The 25,296-nt window shown below is 36.5% G+C and overlaps 1 long non-coding RNA gene across 1 annotated transcript in view; it reads right to left on the bottom strand.

Annotated features, from left to right (window-relative positions):
* LOC122689264 overlaps positions 1-25,296 on the bottom strand; it is a 322,723-nt gene that overhangs the window by 163,362 nt on the left and 134,065 nt on the right. Inside the window, exon 2 of the long non-coding RNA XR_006339782.1 lies at positions 20,090-20,096. This is a non-coding gene — a long non-coding RNA (uncharacterized LOC122689264). The remainder of the gene's footprint in view (positions 1-20,089; positions 20,097-25,296) is intronic.

The raw sequence follows: 25,296 nt of genomic DNA, 5'->3' as shown, positions 1-25,296 counted from the left end.
AGTTTCTAATTAAGTTAGTAGCATTGAACCAATGTGAATTCTTTAGTCTTGATCATATCATACTACAGTAATATGAGGTTAACATTAGTAGAAGCTAGGTAAAGTGTGTATGTGAACATCCTACTATCTTTTCAGTTCTCCTGTAAGTTTAAACTTATTTCAAACAAAATATTTTTAAAAGTTAACCTAGAGTTCTGATTTCAGCTTTAACATATAAAGGGCTTGGAAATATCACTCCAATCTTACTATAAGAGAAAAACTGAATAAACTGAAAATCAATGACTTTTCTTAGACTGACTGAAATCAGAGGTCACATAGTGTTAAGATACAGGTGAATGTAGAAAATTAAAGTCGGTATCAGCTTACATAGAATGGTAGCCGTTGGAGCCACAAATTGGTAGGAACACTTGATTGTTGATTTTGACAAATTTCTAGTGACAGAGTGTGGACTACCCATGAGGAAAACTCAGGAGGGCTGAAGCCTTGGAGAGTGTGCTCCACACATACATGGATTATACTTCCAATAAATCTACCACATTCTCAAAGTAAAGAACCAAGAAAAATCTGTTTCTGGAAGGGAAGTGTAAATATTTTTAAATACATGCAGAGTATCCTCCATAAAAAATGGCCTACTCTTCAGGGGAAAGTTCTTTATCAAGTTTGTATTCTACCTGAAGAAAGGACATTTACCCAAATCCAGGCCCCTATACCTTCCTGTCTCACCTACAAATGGAAGAAAATACTAATAAATACCCTGTAAAATGACCTAGAGTCACAAAGAGAATAAACAATTTTTAGATCATAGAGCTTCTCTTACTCCATAGCTTACCATCACACCAAAAGTAGTTCTGTATAGTAATAGTGGATTACAGCTGAAGGAACTGTAAGTCACTTCCTCTATTTAAGAAGAAATTCATAGGGAAACCTCAAAACGGTAAGGGATGCCAAAATAAGGACAATAGAGTAAATTGAAATCTCTGATCCCTACAGCTACATCAAACATTAAATACAGTCCACCCCTTCACATAAATATAAAATCTCACAATAAAGTCCTGTTTCCTTCAGTTTCTATTACCTAACAGGAACTTGAGTTATGATATCACATTGGGCTTATAACAACAAAGGTGCAAGTCATGCTAAATGGCAAGAAACCAATTTTAAAAGATAAAGGACTCATCTGAACCAAAGTCAAGTATAATGGAAGAGTTTAGAATGAGCAGACAAGAAACTTATAATTACTATAATTACTATATTTGGGACTCTAATGAAAAACATGGTTAACATGGAACTATAGATGAGTAATATAAGCTGCTGCTGCTGCTGCTGCGAAGTCACTTCAGTCATGTCTGACTCTGTGCGACCCCATAGATGGCAGTCCACAGGCTCCCCCGTCCCTGGGATTCTCCAGGCAAGAACACTGGAGTGGGTTGCCATTTCCTTCTCCAATGCATGAAAGTGAAAAGTGAAAGTGAAGTCGCTTAGTTGTGCCCGACTCTTAGCGACCCCATGGACTGCAGCCTACCAGGCTCCTCCGTCCATGGGATTTTCCAGGCAAGAGTACTGGAGTGGGGTGCCATTGCCTTCTCTGGAGTAATATAAGCAGAGATATGAAAATCTCAAGAAAGTATTTCAAAGCTAACATAAATGAAGAATTCCTTTAATGAGCTCATCAGTAGATTGGACACAGTTTAAGCAAGAATCAGGAACCTTAAGGATATGTCAATAGAAACTTCCCAAACTGAAATGCAAGGTAAAAAGTAATTTTTAAAAAACTAAATATTCAAGAACTGTGGGATAATTTCAAAGGTGTAACATAAATACAAATGGAATACCAGAAATAGAGGAACAAAAGAAGATGCATGGGAAATGTTTGAAGTAGTCATGATGGAAGATTTACTCCAAATTAATTAATGACACTAAACCACAGATTTAGGAACCTTAGAGAACATCAAGCAGAAAGCATATCACAAATATAAATCCAAGCATGCATAATAAATTGAGAAAACAAAAGAGAAAAACTTACAAGAAGCTAGGAAGGTGAGGGAAAAACTTTACCTATAGAAGAATAAGCACCACATTTGATTTGTCAAAACCAGGCAAGCAAGAAGAGAGTGAAGTGAAATATTTATAGTGATGAAAGTAAAAAAAACAAAATAACATAAGACCCCAGCAATCTAGAATTCTAGAGCCAGCAAAATTATCTTTCAAAAGTGCAAGACAAATAGAGATATTCTCAGCAAACAAAAACTAAGGGAATTAGATTTATGGACGTGGGTAGAGGGGAGGAGAGGGTGGGATGTATGGAAAGAGTAACATGGAAACTTACATTATCATATGTAAAACAGATAACCAACAGGAATTTGCAGTATGGCTCAGGAAACTCAAAAAGGGGCTATGGATCAACCTAGAGGTGGGGCATGGGGGAGGGAGATGGGAGGGAGGTGCAAAAGGGAGGAGACATATGTATACCTATGGCTGATTCGTGTTGAGGTTTGACAGAAAGCAGCAAAATTCTGTAAAGCAATTATCTTTCAATAAAACATAAATTAATTTAAAAATCTTACATAAATGAGGAAGAACAGCAGAAGATGAATAAATGCAAAATAATACATTTGATTCCTCTTGTTTTTAACTGAGGAATAGTTATTAATTGAGTTAATAGTTTGTTCAAATCATAATCTTAACACTGTGCTGATTGATTGGAGCATATGAATAAGTTAAATGAATGACATTAATGTTAAAAGGGAGGGGAAGGAGGACTTTGAAATACTATGCTATAACTACACTACTCATAAACTGTTATAATGTTATCTGAAAGTGGGTTTAGGTTAGTTGGAATTATACATTATTACAAACTCTAGGTAAACCACCAACATTTTAAGGTATATAATATGTGATAAGGAGAAAGAACATGAAATTTATAAAATGTTCAACTAAATCTAGAGAAAGGTTTCCATCATATTAAAAGGTTTCTGCTCAGCACAGGAAGCCATCAACAAATGAAAGGCAACCTTAAAAATGGGAGAAAATATTTGAACATTTTATATCTGATAAGAGGTTAATATCCAAAACATGTAAATAACTCACACAACTCAGTAGCAAAAAAAAAAAAAAAAAAAGATTTAAAAATAAGCAGGGGATTTGAATAGATATTTTTCCAAAGACACATAGATTGCCAAGAGTAAATGAAAAGGTGCTCAACATCACCACTCATGATGGAAATGCAAGTGAAAACCACAATGATATCTCACTTTGGTGGTGAAATTGTGGCGAAAAGGAAACCCCTGTGCAGTGTTGGTGGGAGTGTAAGTTGTACAGCCACTATGGAAAATATAATGGGAGGCCCTCAAAAAATTAAAAATAGAACCCTTTATGATCCAGCAGTTCCATCTGATTCTTTATTTGAAGGGAAAGAAAAAACACTAATTCAAAAAGACATGTGAACTCACATGTTACGGTATGTTATTTGCATCGCCAGACATGAAAGTAACATAGTTGTCCATTAGTTGGATGAATGGATAAAAAAATGTTTTATATATAAAATGGAATATTATTCTGTCTTAAAAAAGAGATCACGTCATTTGTGACAACATGGATGGACCTTGAGGGCATAATACTAAGTGATATGTCAGGCAAAGAAAAATATTGTATGTCCTTATTTATATGTGGAATCTAAAATAATCAGGCTCACAGATACAGAGAACTGATTGGTGGTTGCCAGAGGTGGAGATGGCAATTTGTTGAAATGAGTGAAGGTGGTCTAAAGATATAAACTTCCAATTATAATAAAAAATATACTAGCATTTCTATTCATTAACAATAAATTTTCTGAAAAAGAAATTGATCCCATTTACAATAGTATCAAAATATTAAAATATTTAAGAATATGTTTAACCAAGAAGGTGAAATCTCTCTACTCTAAAAACTACATGACACTAATGAAAGAATTAAAGGAAGACACAAATAAACACAAAAGTATCTCGTTTTCATGGATTGGAATAATTAATGTTATTAAAACAGCAATACTAGCAAAAATAATTTATAGATTCATTGCAATATCTATTAAGATTCCAAGGGTATTTTTAGCATAAATATGAAAAAACACTCCTAAAATTTATATGTAACCATAAAAGATCCTGAATATACAAATAAATACTGAAGAGAACAAAGCATAAGAAATCAGTTACTGGTTTCAAACTATACTATAAAGCTTTAGTAATTAAAAGAGTACAGTAGCAAAAATCAAAGAAAGAAACAGACATATAGACCAACAGAACTGAATTTAAAGCCCAGAAATAAACCCAAGAATATCCCACCAACTACTATTTAACAATGGAGTCAAGAATACTCATGAACAAAAAAGAATCTCTTTAATCAATGGTGGTGCTGATTTTAAACACAAAGACATAGATAGGTTAAAAGTGAAGTGATGGGTAGCATAACTGAAAATGGTGGAATAAGTTACTCCAAAAATCAGTTACTCAATTGCAGCAACCATTAATCTGGTGAAAATTACCAGAAATTTTGGAATTATTTAGAATTAAATAATGATCTTAGAGCAAATCACTTACTGAAGGAAGAAACCACTGCAATATGGGAAGAGAGGACTCTGGCATTTTCTCTCACCCACCTACAATCACCCATTCCCCAGTTTGGTGGCATCTCCCATTCCTGGTATGGTTTGCTCATGCCAGAGGGGTAAAATGGACTTTGTTCATTTAAAAAAAAAAAAAAAAAACTGTGTAAGTACATTTTAATCTATCTGATAGTTCCCTGAGAGACCAGAAAAAAGGCTGGATTTTAATTGACTCTCCACAAAATTCTTTCAGGGCTTGAACGACTTTCCAGGCAACATTTCTTGAAAGAAATATACCAGTATCCAACTGGTTTAAGGGCCAGTGGAAACAGAAGGCAGAAAACAAGACCTAGGATAGAAGAGGTTGAAGAGGAAGATACATGGAAGAATAAGAGCTTTGGAAATTTTTTATATATACCAAGGAAATTTTAATGCAACATACATGCCTAGGGCCACACACATGTTCAGAAAAGAACAAATGACTCCAGAACTTGCTATGTACTCCACATACTCAAGAGATAAAGACACAGTAGAGTAGTAGGTGGCCAGGTTAAGTGTTTAAGGAGTTTTCTAGGTCAGAGCCATTTTGAAAAGACCAGGGTAGTATTATTTACCACTTTTTAAAATTTTTGTTTACAGGCATTTATGAAAATTTTTGCCAGAACACCAGATAGACTAAAATAATGGAATAGAAACTTCAATCTTCATGCTCAAATAATTCAGCTTTGGAAAAATAACTTGAAAAAGTCACTAAGCGGACAATTCAAACCTCAAACAAGCAACAATGAACCCTGTGGAGGAAGGATGATCTAATTTCCAGAGATCCCACATTAATAGTCTAAGTTCATGCTGTTATCCCTGCCCCACCACAGGTACTGGAAAAGGGTCCTGCCAATGCGGCCTTAGTGCACCTGCTGCCAGGCACTAGAAAATCCCCTACAGGGCTTATCCTTTCATAACTGTTGTTGGACATTAGGAAAGGCTCCCACTAGGGCCAGATATCTCATGCCTGAGGCCATAGACTCATGCACTTGCCTCATTGATGGGACCAGGTCTCTGGCTGCTGCCGATTCTCTCTCCACACAGTTTTTGACACTACCAAGGCTCCCACTACACTGGCAGATGTTCCACTTCCATGCACTGTCTTCATCCAAGCAGTGATCCAGGGCAGTCTCAGGAACAGACCTCTGTCAGTGGCCCACGTGAAGAGGTGGGGATAAAACCACAGCTGAGCCCCAGGGCAAGGCAACTAAGGAAGAGAAATAAAAATCTTTCCTTGCAACAACACAAGCCACAGATTAAATGCCCACAACTGACTTGGTAAGCCCTGCATATGTGGAATATCTGAATGGACAATAATGTTCTCAAAACTGAGATCAGTCTATGGGGCAAGTACAAGTGAGAATTGGGACAGGTCAGAGTCTGAACTGACCCTGTAGTGCTCAAAGTGGGTACAGAGACCTATGTAGAGGTATCGGAGGGCCTCCTGAGAAGGCAGAGATTGGCTATGGCAAGGACACTGACAACTGAGACTCCAGAAAAATATTATTATTACTATTATTTTTATGTTTTGTCCTCTTGTTTTTTTAATTATTATTATTTTAATTTTTAACACTTTTATATTTTTATTTCTATTTCTCAGTCTTTACATTTACATTGTTTTCTGCTTTTACCTTGTTGTGTTATGCTTTGTTTTTAATCTCTTTATCTTTTTGTGTTCTTGTTTTATGTATTTATTATTTTTTAGTTTGCATTCTGATTTTGTTTTGCTCTTGTTTTTGCTGGTCTTATTCTTAATTGTTTGATTTCATTTTTGTGTTCTTTTTTTATTTTTCTGATTGTTTTCTTGTTTTTTATTTTGCTCCTTTTCTTTTTCCATTTGTTTTTTATGTGTATCTTTTTCTTTGTGATGGGCTTCCCCAGTAGATCAGTGGTAAAGAATCAACCTGCAATGCAGGAGATGTGCAGATGCAGGTTTGATCCCTGGGTTGGGAAGATCTCTCGGAGGAGAAAATGGCAACCAACTCCAGTAATCTTGCCAGAAAATCCCATAGACAAAGGAGCCTGGCAGACTAAAATCCATGGGATTTCAAATGAGTTAGAAATGACTGAGCAACTAAAAAAGAAAAGCAACTTTCTTTGTCAGGTTTTATTTGTTTGATTTTGCTTTTACCATTTGTCTTGGGTCGTATTTATTTGTTTTCTTTGTTTTTGTCTTTTTTACTTGTCTTGGGTTTTATTTGTCTGTCCCCTCCCCCATTTATTTTTTTCTACAGCGTGCATCTTGCTGAGTCTTGGTTCCCAAGGTGAGGGTCGGGCCGAAGCCTCTGGTGTGGGAGTATTAAGTCAAGAATGCTGGACAACCAGAGAATTTCTGACCCTAGGGAATATTCGTTGGCAAGTGCTCTTCAAGAAGTCACCATCTGAACTCTAAAACCCAACTCCACTCAAATATCTACAAACACCAGTGCTGGAAGCCTCATGCCAAACAACAAGCAAGACAGGAACACAAAATCACCCATCAGTAAACAGGCTGCCATGAGGTGTACTAAGCTCACAGTCACCCCAAAACACCAATGGACACAGTCCTGGCAATCATGACAAGATCAATCTCTTCCCACCATAGCGCATACAACAGACCCTCCCATCATTAAGCCTGCATAAGCCACTGAACCAACCTCACCCAACTGGGGACAGATGCTAGAAGAATGAGGAACAATGACCTGAAGCCTGTAGAAAGGAGATCTCAAACACAGTAAGTTAAATAAAATGAGAAGGCAAAGATATATTTTGCAGTCAAAGGAGCAAGGTAAAAACCCCACAAGACCAAATAAATGAAAAGGAAATAAGCAATGTATCTGAAATACAATTCAGAGTAATGATAGTAAAGATCCAAAGTTTCATAAATAGAATAGAGGCAAAGATCAAGAAAATACAAAAAATGTTTAATAGAAACTAGAAAAACTAAAGAGCAAACAGTGATGAACAACAAAATAATTGAAATTTAAAATACATTAGAAAGAAGCAATAGCAGAATAACTGAGACACAAGAACAGATAAGTGAGCTGGAAGATAGAATGGTGGGAATAATTGCTGCAGAGCAGAAGAAAAAGGAATGAAGAGACATAAGAACAATATCAGAGACCTCTGAGACAATATTAAACACACAATTTTTAGAAATATAGGGGTTACAGAAGAATAATTATAGGGGTCCCAACTCACTGGAAAAGATGCTGATGCTGGAAAGATTTAAGGCAGAAGACCCATATACATGCTGTCTACGAGAGACCACTTCAGACCTAGGGACAATCACAAACCAAAAGTGAGGAGAAGGGAAAAGGTATTCTATCCAAACAGAAATCAAAGGAAAACTGGAGTAACAATACTCACATCAGACAAAATAGAACTGAAAATAAAGACTGCTACAAGAGACAAAGAAGGACACTACATAACAATCAAGGGATCAATCCAAGAAGAGGATATAACAACTAGAAATATTTATATATCCAACATAGAAGCACCCCAATACTTAAGGCAAATGCTAACAGCCATAAAAGTGGAAACCAAGAGTCACACAATGGAAGACTTTACCACACCACATACACCAGTGGATAGATCATTCAGACAGAAAATTAATAAGAAAAGAGAAGCCTTACAGGACAAAATAGACAAGATAGAATTAATTATTTTTCTAGGACAGTCCACCCCAAAGCAGCAAAATACACTTTCTTCTCAAGTGCACATTGAACATTCTCCATAATACATCATATCTTGGTTCACAAATCAAGCCTCAATAAATTTAAAAAACTGAAATTTTATCAGATATAGTTTCTGACCACAAAGCTATGAGACTAAAAATGAATTACTAGGAAAAATAACCTTTAAAAACACAAACATTTAGAAGCTAAACAGTATGCTACTAAATAACCAAGAGATCACTGAAGAAATCAAAGAGGAAATTTAAAAAATACCTAGAAAAAAATGAAAATGATGACCAAAAATTTATGGAATACAGCAAAAGTAGTTCTAAAGGAAAATTTTTAGCAATACAATCCTACCTCAAGATACAAGAAAAATCTTGGAGGGGACAAGATGGTGGAGGAATAGATGGATGTGGAGTACGTCTCTCACCACAGATGCATCAGGAATACATCTTCAGATACAGAAGATCTCACATAGCACCAGCTGAGAGCTGACAGGAGTCCTTGACCACCAGAAAAGAATATGTAGTTCCATGCAAAACTCAGTAGGAAGAAGGATGGAAGAAAAAAAGGAGAAGGAGATTAAGCAGGACCAACCCTGCACCCGGAGTGTGGGAAAGCTGAAGCGGGGGCGAAAGTCCCACATCACAGCAATCAGTTGAGACAGAGGGAAAGAATTTGAGGTTGTCAGAAAGTGAAGTAGCTGATCTCTGACAGTCTTTATGAAGAGAGAATTGCACAGATAATTCATGCCATGGCCTTTCATACATCAGACAGGGATGTAAGTTCACTGGAACACACAGTGACTGGGAACTAGAGCATGTGTCTGCAGTGCTGAGCAATAGAGAAGGACTAGCCAGAGAGACTATTTGAACACCAGCTGCAAGTGGCTAGAAAAATTCTTTAAAAGCATCATATTTTATGCATCTGTGGCCACTGGCTTCTCTGGGCACTTGGTGCAGTCAGGGTCCCTGTGGTCCAAACAGCTGTGCCACCTCAGCTGTCGATCCTCACTGGGACAGAGCTGCCAGAGGCTAGGGAAAATAACCTAAATAGCACCATATCTTCTGCACCTGTGGCCACTGGCTTCACTGTGAACTTGGAACAACCAGTTTCCCAGTGATCTAAGCAGCTGCATCACCTCCAGGCTTAATCCTCACTGAGACAGAGCTGCCCAGAATCTAGAAAAAGAGAGATGCATTTTCTGCACCTGTGGCCACTGGTTTCCATGCATACCTGGCACTTCCAGAGAATATGCAATTCAAGCAGCCACATCACCTCCACACTCTGACCTCACTGGGCAGACTCAAGTACTCCAGGACAGCCTTGGGAACAAAATCTTATGGATGACACACAAGCAGAGGTGGGAACAAAACCACAACTGAGCTCTAGGGGTAGTGACTAAGGAAGAGGATCAAAAATCTTTCCACCAGATGTACAAGTTAGAGATTAAATTCACAAAATCAACTAAGTTAGACTCTGTGTCTATGGAAAATATAAAAGAACAATGTGTGTTCTCACAAAAGAAAAAGCCTGGGTTCTGGCATCTGTGGACATTGTAGGAAAGAACACGCAGGAGTAGGGCCAGATAAGAGTTTGAGCTGACCCCACAGCAGGTCCAGAGACAAGAACAGTATTGGAGGGCATCCTAGGGAGGCAGTTAGACTGTGACTCACAATGGAAGGAAAAGACTCTCACAGTGGAGACCTGAGAAAAACATTTATTATTATTTTATATTTTGGTTTCTTCTGTAGTTGATTCTGGATTTATTTTCTCTTCATTCTTTTTTTCTCTGTCCTTATGGTTGTTGTGGTTATTATTATTATCTATTTAAACTTTTGAGAATATTTAAATAGCACTTTTTATTTCCTTTATATATTTCTACCTCTACAATGTGTGTGTGTGTGAGAGTGTGTGTGCAGTTCTATGGGATTCCAAAGAGTAGCAAGGAGACATATGGAACCATTCTTAAATGAACAATACAAAGAAATAGAGGAAAATAATAGAATGTGAAAGATTAGAGATCTCTTCAAGAAAATGTGATACCAAGGGTGTATTTAATGCAAAGATGGGCACAATAAAGGACACTAAAGGTATGAACCTAACAGAAGTAGGAGAGATAAAGAAGAGGTGGCAAGAATACACAGAAGAACTCTACGAAAAAGCTCTCAGAGACCCACATAACCACGATGGTGTGATTACTCACTTAGAGTCAGACATCCTGGAGTGTGAAGTTAAGGGGCCTTAGTAAGCATTTATAAGGACAAAGCTAGTGGCTGCCATCACAGAGTCTATAAGCAATCAGTGTTGGAGAGGGTGTGGAGAAAAGGGACCCCTCTTACACTATTGGTGGGAATGCAAACTAGTACAGCCACTATGGAGAACAATGTGGAGTTTCCTTTAAAAACTAGAAATAGAATCCCACTGCTGGGCATACACACTAAGGAAACCAGAATTGAAAGAGACACGTGTAACCCAATGTTCATTGCAGCACTGTTTACAATAGCTAGAACATGGAAGCAACCTAGATGTCCATAGGCAGACGAATGGATAAGGAAGCTGTGGTACATATATACAATGCAATATTACTCAGCTATAGAAAAGAATGCGTTTGAATCAGGTCTAATGAGGTGGATAAAATTGGAGCCTATTTTACAGAGTGAACTAAGCCAGAAAGAGAAACACCAATACAGTATATTAATGCACATATATGGAATTTAGAAAGATGGAAATGATGACCCTATATGTGAGACAGCAAAAGAGACACTGATGTGAAGAACAGACTTTTGTACTCTGTGGGAGAAGGCAAGGGTGGGATGATTTTAGAGAATAGCATTGAAACATGTATATTCAGTTCAGTTCAGTTCAATCGCTCAGTCGTGTCCGACTCTTTGCGACCCCATGAATCGCAGCACACCAAGCCTCCCTGTCCATCACCAACTCCCAGAGTTTACCCAAACTCATGTCCATCGAGTCAGTGATGCCATCCAGCCATCTCATCCTCTGTTGTCCCCTTCTCCTCCTGCCCCCAATCCCTCCCAGCATCAGGGTCTTTGCCAATGAGTCAACTCTTCTCATGAGGTGGCCAAAGTACTGGAGCTTCAACTTTAGCATCAGTCCTTCCAATGAACACCCAGGACTGATCTCCCTTAGGATGGACTGGTTGGATCTCCTTGCAGTCCAAGGGACTCTCAAGAGTCTTCTCCAACACCACAGTTCAAAAGCATCAATTTTTCAGCGCTCAGCTTTCTTCACAGTCCAACTCTCACATCCATACATGACCACTGGAAAAACCATAGCCTTGACCAGACGGACCTTTGTTGGCAAAGTAATGTCTCTGCTTTTTAATATGCTATCTAGGTTGGTCATAACTTTCCTTCCAAGGAGTAAGCATCTTTTAATTTCATGGCTGCAATCACCATCTGCAGTGATTTTGAAGCCCAAAAAAATTAAGTCTGATGCTATTTCCACTGTTTCCCCATCTATTTCCCATGAAGTGATGGGACCAGATTATGTAAAATAGATGATCAGTGCAAATTTGATGCATGAAGCAGGGCACCCAAAGCTGGTGCTCTGGGAAAACCCAGAGGGATGGCGTAGGGAGGGAAGTGGGAGGGTTTTCTGGATGGTGGGACAGATGTACACCAATGGCTGATTCATGTTGATGTATGGCAAAAAAACAAAAAACAAAAAAAACACACCAGAATATTGTAATTAGCCTTCAATTAAAATAAATTAATTTTTTAAAATGCTAAAGGTACTTCTATAGGCAAGTAACACAAGAGAAGGAAAAGAACGATAAAAATAGACCAAAAACAATTCAGAAAATGCCAATAGGCACATATGTACATCAATAATTGCTTTAAATGTAAATGGATTAAATGTGCCCACCAAAAGACACAATGGCTCAATGGATACAGAAAGAAGATCCATATATATGCTGTGTACAAGAGACCCACTCCAGACTTAGAGATATATACAGACTGAAAGTGAGAGGATGGAAAAATACATTCCATGCAATTGTATATTTTAAAAAAGTCAGAGCAGTAATTCTTTTATCAGACAAATTAAACTTTAAAATAAAGAATATTAGAAAAGATAAGAAAGGACATTACATAAAGATCAATGGATCAATCCAAGAAGAAGATATAACAATGGTAAATATGAACCCAACACAGGAGCACCTCAATACATAAAGGAAACACTGACAGACATAAAATGGGAAGCTGACAGTAACAAAATTATAGTAGAGGACTTTAACACCCCACTTACACAAATGGAGAGATCATTAAAACAAAAAATTAATAGGGAAACATAAGCTTTAAATGACACATTAGACCAGATGGGCATAATAATATCTTCAGGATATTCCATCCAAATACAGAAGAATACAATTTCCTCTCATGTGCACATGGAACATTCTCTAGGATAGATCACATCTTGGGTCACAAATCAAGCTTTGGTAAATTTAAGAAAACTGCAATTGTATTAAGCATCTTTCCTAACCACAATGCTATGTATGAGACTAGATATCAGTTACAGGGAAAAAAAGCTGTAAAAAATATAAACATGTAGAAATTAAACAGTACATTTCTAAGTAACCAACAAGTTACTGAAGAAATAAAAGGGGAAACAAATATACCTAGATACAAATGACAATGAAAATGCAATGACTCAAAACGTATGGGATACATCAAAGTAGTTCTAACATGAAATTTCACAGCAATGCAACCTACCTAACATCAAGAAATAAGAAAAACATCAACTAGATAACAACCTTACAACTAAAGCAACCGGAAAAAGAAAAAGAAAAAAAAATCCAAAGTTAGCAAAAAATAAAATCATGAAGATAATAAATGAAAAAGAAATGAAGAAAACAGTAGTAAAGATCAATAAATCTCAAGCTGATTCTTTGAGAAGATAAACAAAATTGACAAAATGTTAGACTCATCAAGACAAAAAGGGGGAAAACTCAAATCTTAAAAATTAGAAATGATAAAAGAGAGCTTAAAAGAGACAACATAGAAATACAAAGAGACTACTCTTTGTATATATGAATATATATACACTATTCTTTGAAACATAAGAGAATACTGTGAGCAACTATGTGCCAGTAAAATGGACACACTGGAAGAAATGGCTGCATGCTTAGAAAAGTTCAACCTTTCAAGGCTGAACCAGGAAGAAATAGAAATTATGAACACGCCAATCATAAGCACTGAAATAAAAACTGTGATCAAAAATCTACAAAAACAAAACAAAACAAAAGACCAGGTCCAAATAGCTTTACAGGTGAATTTTAACAAATATTTAGAGAAGAGCTAATGACTATCTCTCTTAAACTCTTCCAAAAAATTGCAGAGGATGGAATACTTCCAAAAGGCCACCATCACTCTGATATCAAATCCAGATAAAGACATCACCAAAAAAAAAAAAAAAGTACAGGCCAATATTACTGATGAACATCAATGCAAAATTCATCAACAAACACTAGCAAACAGAATCCAACAGCACATTAAAAGTATTATAAACCATGATCAAGTTGGATTTATCCAAGGGATGCAAGAAGTATTCAATGTATGCAAATCAATCAATGTGATGCACCATATTGACAATTTAAAAGATAAACATCATATGATAATCTCACTAGATGCGGAAAAAGCTTTCAACAAAATTCAGTTTTCGTAAAACCCATTTATGGAAAAAAAGAAAAAAGAAAAACTCCAGAAGACAGACATAGAAGGAACCTATCTAGTATAGTAAAGGCCAGATATGATAAATCAACAGTAAACATTATTCTCAATGGTGAAAATCTGAAAGCATTTCTTGTAAAATCAGGAACAAGACAAGGGTGCCCACTCTCACCACTATTGTTCATCATAGTTTTGGAAGTCGTAGCCATGGCAATCAGAGAAAGAAAGAAGTAAAAGGAATCCAGACTGGAAAAGAAGTAAAACTCTCAGTCCTTGCAGATAACATGATACTATATATAGAAAAGCCTAAAGATACTATTAGAAAATTACTAGAGCTAATAAGTGAATTCAGTAAAGTCACTGAATACAGAATCAATACTTAGAAATCTCTTGTATACCCATACACTAACAGTGAAAAATCAGAAAGTGAAATTAAGGAATCAATCACATTCACCAAGGCAACAAAAAGAAAAAAGTTATTTAGCAATAAGCCTACCTAAGGATACAAAGATCTATATACAGAAAACTATTAGACACTGATTAAAGAAATCAAAGACAACATAAACAGGTGGAGAGATATACCACGTTCTTGGATTTGATGAATCAAAACTGTGAAAATGACTACACTTCCAAAAGCAATCTACATATTTCATGCAATCTCTATCAAATTACTAATAGCATTTTTCAGAGAACTAGAACAAAAAAAATTCAAAATTTATTTGGAAACACAAAAAAACCTCGAATGGGCAAGCAATCTTAAGAAAGAAGAATGGGGAAAAAAAGAAAGAAAGAAGAATGGAACTGGAGGAAGAAACTTTCCTGACTTCAGACTACACTACAAAGTTACAGTAAAAAAGACAGTATGATGCTGGCACAAAAACAGAAATATAGACCAACTTCTATCTCAGGATAGAAAGTCCAGAGATAAACCCACATAACTATGGGCACCTTATTTTTAACAAATTAAGCAAGAATACGTGATGGGGAAAAGATAGTCTCTTCCATAAATGGTGCTGGGAAAACTGGACACCTATGTGAACAAGAATAAAATTAGAACACTTCCTAACACCATGCTGTTGTTTCAGTCACTCAGGTGCGTCCAGCTCCTTCTGACCTCATGGACTGCAGCACAACAGGCTTCCCAATTCTTCACCATCTCCCAGAGCTTGCTCAGTCTAATATTCACTGAGTCAGTGATGTCATCCAACAATCTTATTCTCTGTCATCCCCTTCTTCCACCCTCAATCTTTCCCAGCATCAAGGCCTTTTCTAATAAGTTGGCTGTTTGCATCAGGTGGCCAAAGCATTGGAGCTTCAGCATCAATCCTTCTAATGAATATTCAGGATTGATTTCCTTTAGGAGTGACTGGTTTGATCACTATGCAGTCCAAGGGACTCTCAAGAGTCTTCTCCAGCAACAAAGCTCAAAAACATCAATTCTTCAGCTTCCAGCATTATTTGTGGTCTAACTCTCACATCCGTACATGACTACCGGAAAAACCATAGACTTGACTAGATGGACCTTTGTCAGCAAAGCAATGTCTCTGATTTTAATAAGCTGTCTAGGTTGGTCATAGCTTTTCTTCCAAGGAGCAAGCATCTTTTATTTTGGAGCCCAAGAAAATAAAGTCTGCCACAGTTTTCATTGTTTCCCCATCTATTTGCTATGAAGTGATGGGACCTGATGCCATAATCTTCACTTTTTGAATGTTGAGTTTTAAGCCAGTTTTTTCACTCTCTTCTTTCACTTTCATCAGCATCCTCTTTAGTACTTCTTCACTTTCTGCCATAAGGGTGGGGTCATCTGCATATCTGAGGTTATTGATATTTCTGCTGGCTATCCTGATTCGAGCTTGTGCTTCTTCCAGCCCAGCGTTTTGCATGATGTACTCTGCATATAAGTTAAATAAGCAGGGTGACAATATACAGCCTTGACATCCTCCTTTCCCAACTTGGAACCAGTCTGTTGTTCCATGTCTGGTCCTAACTGTGGCTTATTTATCTGCATATAAGTTTCAAGGAAAGCAAGTAAGGTGGTCTGGTATTCCCATCTTTTGAAGAACTTTCCAGTTTGTTGTGATCTATGCAGTCAAAGGCTTTAGCGTAGTCAATGAAGCAGAAACTGATGTTCTTTTGGACTTCTCTCACTTTTTCTATGATCCAACGGATGTTGGCAATTTGATCCCTGGTTCCTCTGCCCTTTCTAAATCCAGCTTGAACATCTGGAAGTTCATGGTTCACGTACTGTTGAAGGCTGGCTTGGAGAATTTTGAGCATTATTTTGTTAGCATGTGAAATGAGTGCAATTGTGCAGTAGTTTGAAGATTCTTTTGCATTGCCTGTTTTTGAGATCAGAATGAAAACTGACTTGCTCCAGTCCTGTGGCCACTGCTGAGCTTCCCAAATTTGCTGACATATTGAATGAATCACTTTGACAGCATCAGCTTTTAGGATTTGAAATAGCTCAGCTGGAATTCCATCACCACCACTAGCTTTGTTCATAGTGCTTCTTCTTAAGGCCCACTAAAATAAACTAAGGACTTAAATGTAAGACCAGAAACTATAAAACTCTTAGAGGAAAGCGTAGGCAGAACACATTTTGAAAAAAAAAAAATCACAGCAAGATCTTCTATGACCCACCTTCTAGACTAATCAAAATAAAAACAAAGATAAATAAATGGGATCTAATTAAGCTTAAAAGCTTTGCACAGCAAAGGAAACCATAAACAAGATGTAAAGACAACCCTCAGAATTGGAGAAAATAATTAGAAATGAAGTAACTGACAAAGGATTAATCTCCAAAATAGATAACAAAACATGCATCTCAATATCATCAAAACACTCATCTCGTTTTAAAAATTGGCAGAAAACCTAAACAGACATTTCTTCAAATTAGACCTAGAGATGGCTAATAAACACGTGAAAAATGCTCAACATCACTGATTAGAGATGCAAATCAAAAGTACAGTATTGTATCACCTCCCACCAGTCAAAATGGTCATCATCAAAAAAATCAACAAACAGTAAATGATGGGGATGATGTGGAGAAAAGGCCAAAGTCTTGCATTGTTGGTGGGAATGTAAATTGATGCAACTATTATAGAGAATAATTTAGAGATTTCTGAAAAAAACCTGGGAATAAAGCTTCTGTATGACCTAGCAATCCCACTACTTGGCATATACCCTGAGAAAACCATAATTGAAAAAGACACATATACCCAGTGTTCATTGCAGCACTGTCTACAATAGCCAGGACATGGAAGCAACCTAGATGTCCATCAACAGATGAATGAATGAAGAACCTCTACATATATACAATGGAATACTTTTCAGCCATAAAAAGGAATGGATTTGAGTCAGTTGTAGTGAGGTGGATGCACCTAGAGCTTGTTACACAGTTAAGAAAGTCAGAAAGAGAAAAAAAATCATATATTAGTGTATCTAAAAATGATACTGATGAGCCTATTTTCAGGGCATGAATAGAGACTCAGACACAGAGAATAGACTTATGAACACAGTAGGAGAAAGAGAGGATGGGACTAAATGAGAGAGTAGCACTGAAATATAAACATTACCATATGTAAAATACATAGCTAATGGGCAGCTGCTGTATAACACAGGGAGCTCAACCTGGTGCTCTGTGACAATTTAGAGGAGTTGATGGGGTGGGAGGTGGGAAGGAGGTTCAAGAAGGAGAGAATATATGTATGCCTATGGCTGATACATGCTGATGTGTTGGAGAAACAAACACAACATTGTAAAGCAATTATCTTCCAATGAAAATAAATACATTAAAAAAACTCAAATAAACAATCTTGTATCTAAACCCACTAGAGAAGTAAGAACCAAAAAACCTCAAAGTTAGTAAAAAGAAAGAAATCAAGTAAGGCATGAAGAAAACAATTGCAAAAATCAATAAAATTCAAAGCCGGTTCTTTGAGAAGATAAACAAAGCAGATAAACCTTTAGGCAGACTGATTAAGAAAAAAGGAAGATGACACTAATCAATAAAATTATAAATGAAAAAGGAGAAGTTGACAGTGACATCACAGGAATATAAAGGATCATAAGAGACACTGCAGGAACTTATATGTGAAGAAAATGGACAACCTGGAAGAAATGGACAAATTCTTAGAGTGGTACAACATTCCAAGACTGAACCAGGGAGAAAAGAGGGGGAAAGGCACAGAACAATCAGAAGTAATGAAACTGAAACTGTGATTAAAAATCTTCCAACAACATCCAGGACGAGATAACTTCACAAGGAAATTTTATCAAACACTTAGAGAAAAGCTAACACCCAACCTTCACAAACTCTTCCAAAATAAACTACAGAGGGAGGAAAATTCCCAAACTCATTCTATGAGGACACCATCACCCTGATACCAAAACCAGACAAAGACATCACAAGAAAAGAATATTACAGACCTATATAACTGATTTATATAGACACAAAAATCTTGAGTAAAATACTAGCACACCAAATCCAACAACACATTAAAAGCATATGAAAGTGAAAGTGTTAGATCCTCAGTCGTGTGTGTCTGACTTTTTGTGACCCCATGGACTCTATTCTGTCAGGCTTCTCTGTGCATAGAATTCTCTAGGCAAGAATACTGGAGTGGGTTGCCATTTCCTCCTCCAGGGGATCTTCCCAACTGAGAGATTAAACTCAGGTCTCCTGCACTGCAGGCAGATTCCTTGCCATCTGAACCACCGGGGAAGCCTGTATCACACACCATAACCAAATGGGACTTTTCCCAAAGATGCAAGGATTCTTTAATATACACAAGTTAATCAATGTGATACATCATATTAACAAATTGAATAAAAAACACATGATCATCTCAACAGATGTAGTAGAAGCTTTTGACAAACTCAACACCCATTTATGGTAAAAATTCTCCAGCAGTCTTCATACAGGAAACCTACCTGAACATAATAAAAGCCATATATGACAAACTCACAGCAAACATTATTCTCATGGTGTAAAACAAAAAGTATTTCCTCTAAGATCAGGAACAAAACAAGAGTGTCCACTCTTGCCACTAGTATTCAACACAATTTTGGAAGTCCTAGTCATGGCAAGCAGAGAAGTAAAATGAGTAAAAAGAATCCAAATTGGGAAAGAAATAACATTTTTAGTGTTTGCAGATGACATAATACCTTATATAGAAAATCCTGGAGATGACACCAGAAAGATACTAGAGCTAATCAATGAATTTAGTAATGTTGCAGGATTCAAAATTAATGCACATAAATCTCTTGCATTCCAATATACTAGCAATGAAAATCAGAAAGAGGAATTAAGAAAACAATTACATTTACCACTGGAACAACAAAAAAGAACTAGGTATAAACCTACTTAGGAATGCTAAAGATCTGTTACTAGAAAACTGTAAGATACTGATGAAAGAGGCCAAAGTTGACACAAATAGGTGGTGAAATATATGTTCTTGGATTGAAAGAATCAATATTGTGAAAATGACTCTACTACCCAGAGCAATCTACAGATTCAATGCAATCCCTATAAAATTACCAAAGGCATTTTTCACAGAAATGTATCAGGAAAATGTATAATTTATATGAGACCCAAAGAACCAGAATACCCAAAGCAATCTTGAGAAAGAATACCAGATGAAGGAATTAGGCTCCCTGACTTCAGATTATACTACAAAGCTACAGTAATCAAGACAGTATGGTATTGGCCCAATAAAGAAAAAAGAAAGAAAGATCAATGGGACAGGATGGAAAGCCCAGAGATAAACCTATGTACATATGTCACCTAATCTGTGACAAAGGAGGCAAGAATATACAATGGAGATAAGAAATTCTCTTATATAAATGGTGCTGGGGAAACTAGAGAGCTATATCTAAAAGAATGAAATTAGAACACTCTCTAATACCATACACAAAAATAATCCCAAAATAGATTAAAAACCTGAATGTAAGGTCGGGGAATTTGAAATTTTTAGAAGAAAATATAGACAGAGTACTCTTTGACAGCAGGATCTTTTTTAATTTATCTCCTAGAGTAATAAAAATAAAAACAAAAATTAACAAAGTGGACCTAATTATCTTAAAAGCTTTTGCACAGCAAGGGAAACCATAAACATAACAAAAAGACTAGCCTCAGAATGAGAGAAAATATTTACAAATGAAGCAACCAACAAAGAATTAATCTCCAAAATATAGAAACAGTTCATAAAGCTCAATATTAAAAAATAATAATAATAATGGGTAGAAGACCTAAAGAGAATTTTTTCCCCAAAGAAGACATATAAATGGCCCACAGGAACATGAAAAGATGCTCAGCATTGCTCAGTATTAGAGAAATGCTAATCAAGACTGCAATGAGGTATTATCTCACATACGGCAGAATGCCATCATCACAAAATCTACAAACAAAAAATGCTGGAGAGGGTGTGGACAAAATGGAATCTACTTGCACTTGTCAATTTGAGGATGCAAATTGATACAGCCACTATGTAGAACACTATGCAAGTTCCATTACAAAAACTAAAAATAGAACCCCCATAAGACTCAGCAATCCTATTACTGGGTTTATACCCAGAGAAAACAATAATACAAGTTATATTCTCCCCCAGTGTTCTTTGTAGCACCATTTGCTGCAAGCACACTTGGCAGCGAGGACATGGAAGCAATCTAAATCTATTCTAAATCTAAATCTAAATCTAATCTAAATCTAAATCTATTAACAGAGGAATGGATAAAGAAGACGTGGTACATACATACAATGGAAAATTAGTCTGCCATGAAAAGAATTAAATTTTTTCATTTGTGGAGACGTGCATGAACCTAGAGACTGTCATATAGAGTGAAGTAATTCAGAAAATGAAAAACAATTATTATATATTAACACATATATATGAAATCTAGAAAAATGACATAGATCATCTTATTTGCAAAACAGAATTAAAGACACATGTAGAGAACAAATATAAGGATATCAAAGTGGGGAAGGGAGAGTAGAATGAATTGGGAGATGAGGATTGACACCTATACAATATTCATACTATTTATAAAACTGATAACTAATGAGAAACTACTGTATAGCTCAGGGAATCCTGCTCTATGCCCTGGGTGACCTAAATGGGAAGGAAACCCAAAAAAGAGGGGATATATGTATGCATATAGCTGATTCAATTTGTTGTACAGTAGAATCCAACACATTATAAAGCAACTATATTTCAATAAAACTAAATAAAAGTAAATACATAACTGGCAAGCAAGATTTTGAATAGAGTTCAATATCACTAACCATTAGTGAAATGCAAATCAAATTCCCACTGAGATATTACCCCATACCCATTAGGATGACTGCTATCAAAAACAAAAAAGAATAAGCAGAAAAATAACAAATTGTTGTTGAGGATGTAGAGAAATTGAGACCCATGGGCACTGTTGGCAGTAATGTAAAGTGGTATAACTGCTATGAAATGCAATGTGGTAATTCCTCAAAAATTAAAATACTGTCACCATTTAACCCATGCCATACTGGCTTCCTTGGTAGCTCAGCTGGTAAAGAGCTTGCCTGCCAATGCAGGAAATGCAAGAGACAGGGGTTCAATACCTGGGTTGGGTATATCACCTGAAGAAGGGAATGACAACCTGCTCCAGTATTCTTGCCTGAAAAATTCCACAGACAGAGGAGCCTGGCAGGCTATAGTCTATGGGGCTTCAAAGAGTTGGATATGACTGAGCATGTATGCACAGGACAGCACAACTCATGCAATGCCATTTCTGGTTATATATATATAAAAGCACTGAAAGTAGAGTCTCAAAGAGATAGTTGTGCATCCATGTTCATAAAAGCATTATTTACAACTGCCAAAAGGTAGAAGAAATTCAAAGTATATTGGCCGATGTATTGATAAACAAAATGTGCTACATGTATACAGTGGAATATTAAATTTAAAGTATAAACTACAAAGGGAGGAAATTCTAACATATGATGCAATGTGAGTGTATATTGCAAACATTATAATCAAAAAAGTCAGATACTATATTTCATTTATATGAGGTACTGAGAAACATCAAACTCTTAAAACTAGAAATTAGAATTGTGGTTGTCAGGAGCTAAGGGAAGGGGGAAATGGAGTGTTGATATTTAATGAATATAGAAATTAAGTTCTGAAAGGTGAAATTTTTCTGGATATTGGTTGTGCAGTCATGTAAATTTACTTAAACTTCTAAACAGTACATTTAAAATGGTTAAGATGGTAAATTTTATATGTTACATGTATTTTATCTCAAGTTTTAAAAAGAAGAAAAGTCTCAAAACAACAACCTAACTTTTTGCCTGAAGTAACTAGAAAAGGAAGAGTAAACTAAATGCAAATCTAGCAGAAAAAAAGAAAATAATAAATATAAGAAAAAGAATAAATGGAAAAGAAAATAGAGACACAGAAAACAGACAAAAATCACTGAAATACAGTTATTCATTAGAAAAGATCCACAAAATTGACAAATCTTTAGCTAATTAAGTGTAAGATCCATAGTTATATCCCAGCTTTTCTAGTTTTAGTTAATTATGCTTTCTCCCTCTATTTCTTAAGTCATTCTAAGCTAACTGCTCTACAACTGTGCTGATCTTTTCAGAGTCATCATTCTTTTTAACCCATTCTATTAGTATTACCCTAACACATACACATACACACACAAAAAAAAAAAAAAAAACCTGTGGTGTTGGAGAAGACTCTTGAGAGTCCCTTGGACTGCAAGGAGATCCAACCAGTCCATCCTAAAGATCAGACCTGGGTGTTCATTGGAAGGACTGATGCTGAAGCTGAAACTCCAATACTTTGGCCACCTCATGCAAAGAGTTGACTCATTGGAAAAGACCCTGATGCTGGGAGGGATTGGGGGCAGGAGGAGAAGGGGACGACAGAGGATGAGATGGCTGGATGGCATCACCAACTCAATGGACACAGTTTGAGTAAACTCTGGGAGTTGGTGATGGATAGGGAGGCCTGGCATGCTGCGATTAATGGGGTCGCAAAGAGTCTGACATGACTGAGCGACTGAACTGAACTAAACACCAAAATCAGGTAGAAACAACACAAATAACATACTGACCAATACTGGCTTCCCAGGTGTTGCTAGTTGTAAAGAACCCCTCTGCCAGTGCAGGAGACATAAGAGATGTGGGTTAGATTCCTGGGTCAGGAAGATCCCCTAGATGAAGACGTGGCAACCCACACCAGTATTCTTGCCTGGAGAATTCCCATGGACAGAGGAACCTGGTAGGCTACAGTTCATGAGGTTGCAAAGAGTCAGGCATGATTGAGCGACTGAGCATGCTCGCACACACTGACCAACATCCCTTATGAACCCTTGAACAATATGGGCTTGAACTGCACTATGGGTCCATTTATATGCAGATATTTTTCAATAAACATTATAATACTACTTTATTTGCAAGTGGTTGAGTACATGAATGCAGGACCATGGATTCAGAGGGCCAATTATGAGATTTAAGCCTTCGTGGACTTTGGTACCTGCAGATTAATTTTGGAACCTGCTGATTAATTCTGGTGCCTGCGGATTACTTTTGGTATCTGAGGTTAATCCCCTCTGGATATCAAGGGATGACTGTGGATGCAACAGTTCTTAACAAAATGCTAACAAATGAAATCCAACAGAATATTAAAGGATCATAAACCATGACAAGTGAGATTTATCCCAGGATTGTTAAGGTCATTCAAAATATGAAAATCAAAGTAATATTTGACATTAATAAAAGGAAGGGAAAAAACACACAATCGTCTCAATTGACACAAAAAGAGGCATTTGGCAAAGTCCAACATGTCTTCCTAATAAAAACACTCAGAAACCTAGCAGAATCATGTCAATGTATGGCAAAAACCTCTACAACATTGTAAAGTAATTAGCCTCCAACTAATAAAAATAAATGAAAAAAAGAAAGAAAGAAAGAAACCTAGCAGAACCAAAAAAAAGTAAAACCTCTCCCTTGATAACAGACATTTTAATGAAAAGCACAGAGTTAACATCACATTCAATTCCGAAAAACTAAAAGCTTTTCCCTCTAAAACCAGGAGCTATTAAAGGAATCCTGCTTTTGCCACTGCTATTTGACATTGAAGGCAGAAGAAGAAGATAACAGAAGATGAGATGTTTGGATGGCATCACCGATTGAGTGGCCATGAATGAACTTAGGCAAATTCCAGGAGATGGTGAGGGTTAGGGAAGCCTGGCATTCTGCAGTCCATGAGGTCCCGAAGAGTTGGATACAACTTAGTGACTGAACAACAAAATTTGACATTGTACAGGAACTTCTAGCCACTTTACTTAGGCAAGATAAAGAAATGAGATATTAAATTTTTGAATGAAGAAGTAAAAACTATCTCTATTCACAGATTACATTGTACTATATATCTGAAATCCTAAAGAATATACACACAAAAGTCTATCAATGTTAATACATGGATTCAGCAAAAGTTTCAGGGTATAAGATAAACATGCAAAAATCAGTTGTATTTCGATACACTGACAATGAACAATCTGAAGTGAAAACTAAGGAAATAACTCTACTTACAATAGCATAAAAAAGAATAAAATACTTAAGGATACATTTAATAAATGAGGTGCAAGACTTGAAACTATAATACATTGCTGAAATAATTTAAGGAAAGCCTATGCAAATAAATTGGCAAGCAATATTTTAAGATGGCAATTCTTCCCCAAAGTAATCTGCAGAGTCAATGTTCTCCCTATCAAAATTGTCAACTCAATGGACATGAGTTTGTGCAAACTCAAGGAGATAGTGAGGGACAGTGAAGCCTGGCATGCTGCTATCCATGGAGTTGCAAAGATTTGGAAATGACTGAGCTACTGAACAGTGACATAAAAATCCTAAAAATGTGTTTTTCAGAAATTAAAAAGTTGATCATACACTTACATGAAATTGCAAGAGATCCCAGGTAGTCAAAACATTCTTGAAGGAGAGAAACAAAATGGGAGGACTCGTGTTTCCCATTTTCAAACTTAACTATAAAGAAACAATAAAAAAAAAAAAAATAGTGACCCAAATCACATCCCTTATGATTGCACAGTGGAAGTGACAAATAGATTCAAGGGATTAGATCTGATAGAGTGCCTGAAAAACTATGGATGGAGGTTTGTAGCATTGTACAGGAGGCAGTGATTGAAACCATCCCCAAGAAAAAGAAATGCCAAAAGGTAAAATGGTTGTCTGAGGAGGCCTTACAAATACATGAGATAATAAGAGAAGCTTAAGGCAAAGGAGAAAAGGAAAGATATACCCAACTAAATGCAGAGTTCC

This window comes from Cervus elaphus, chromosome X (assembly GCF_910594005.1).
Source record: "Cervus elaphus chromosome X, mCerEla1.1, whole genome shotgun sequence".
Taxonomy (NCBI): domain Eukaryota; kingdom Metazoa; phylum Chordata; class Mammalia; order Artiodactyla; family Cervidae; genus Cervus; species Cervus elaphus.
Note: the sequence above shows the minus strand (reverse complement) of the source record. Positions and strands in the feature narration are given on the sequence as shown.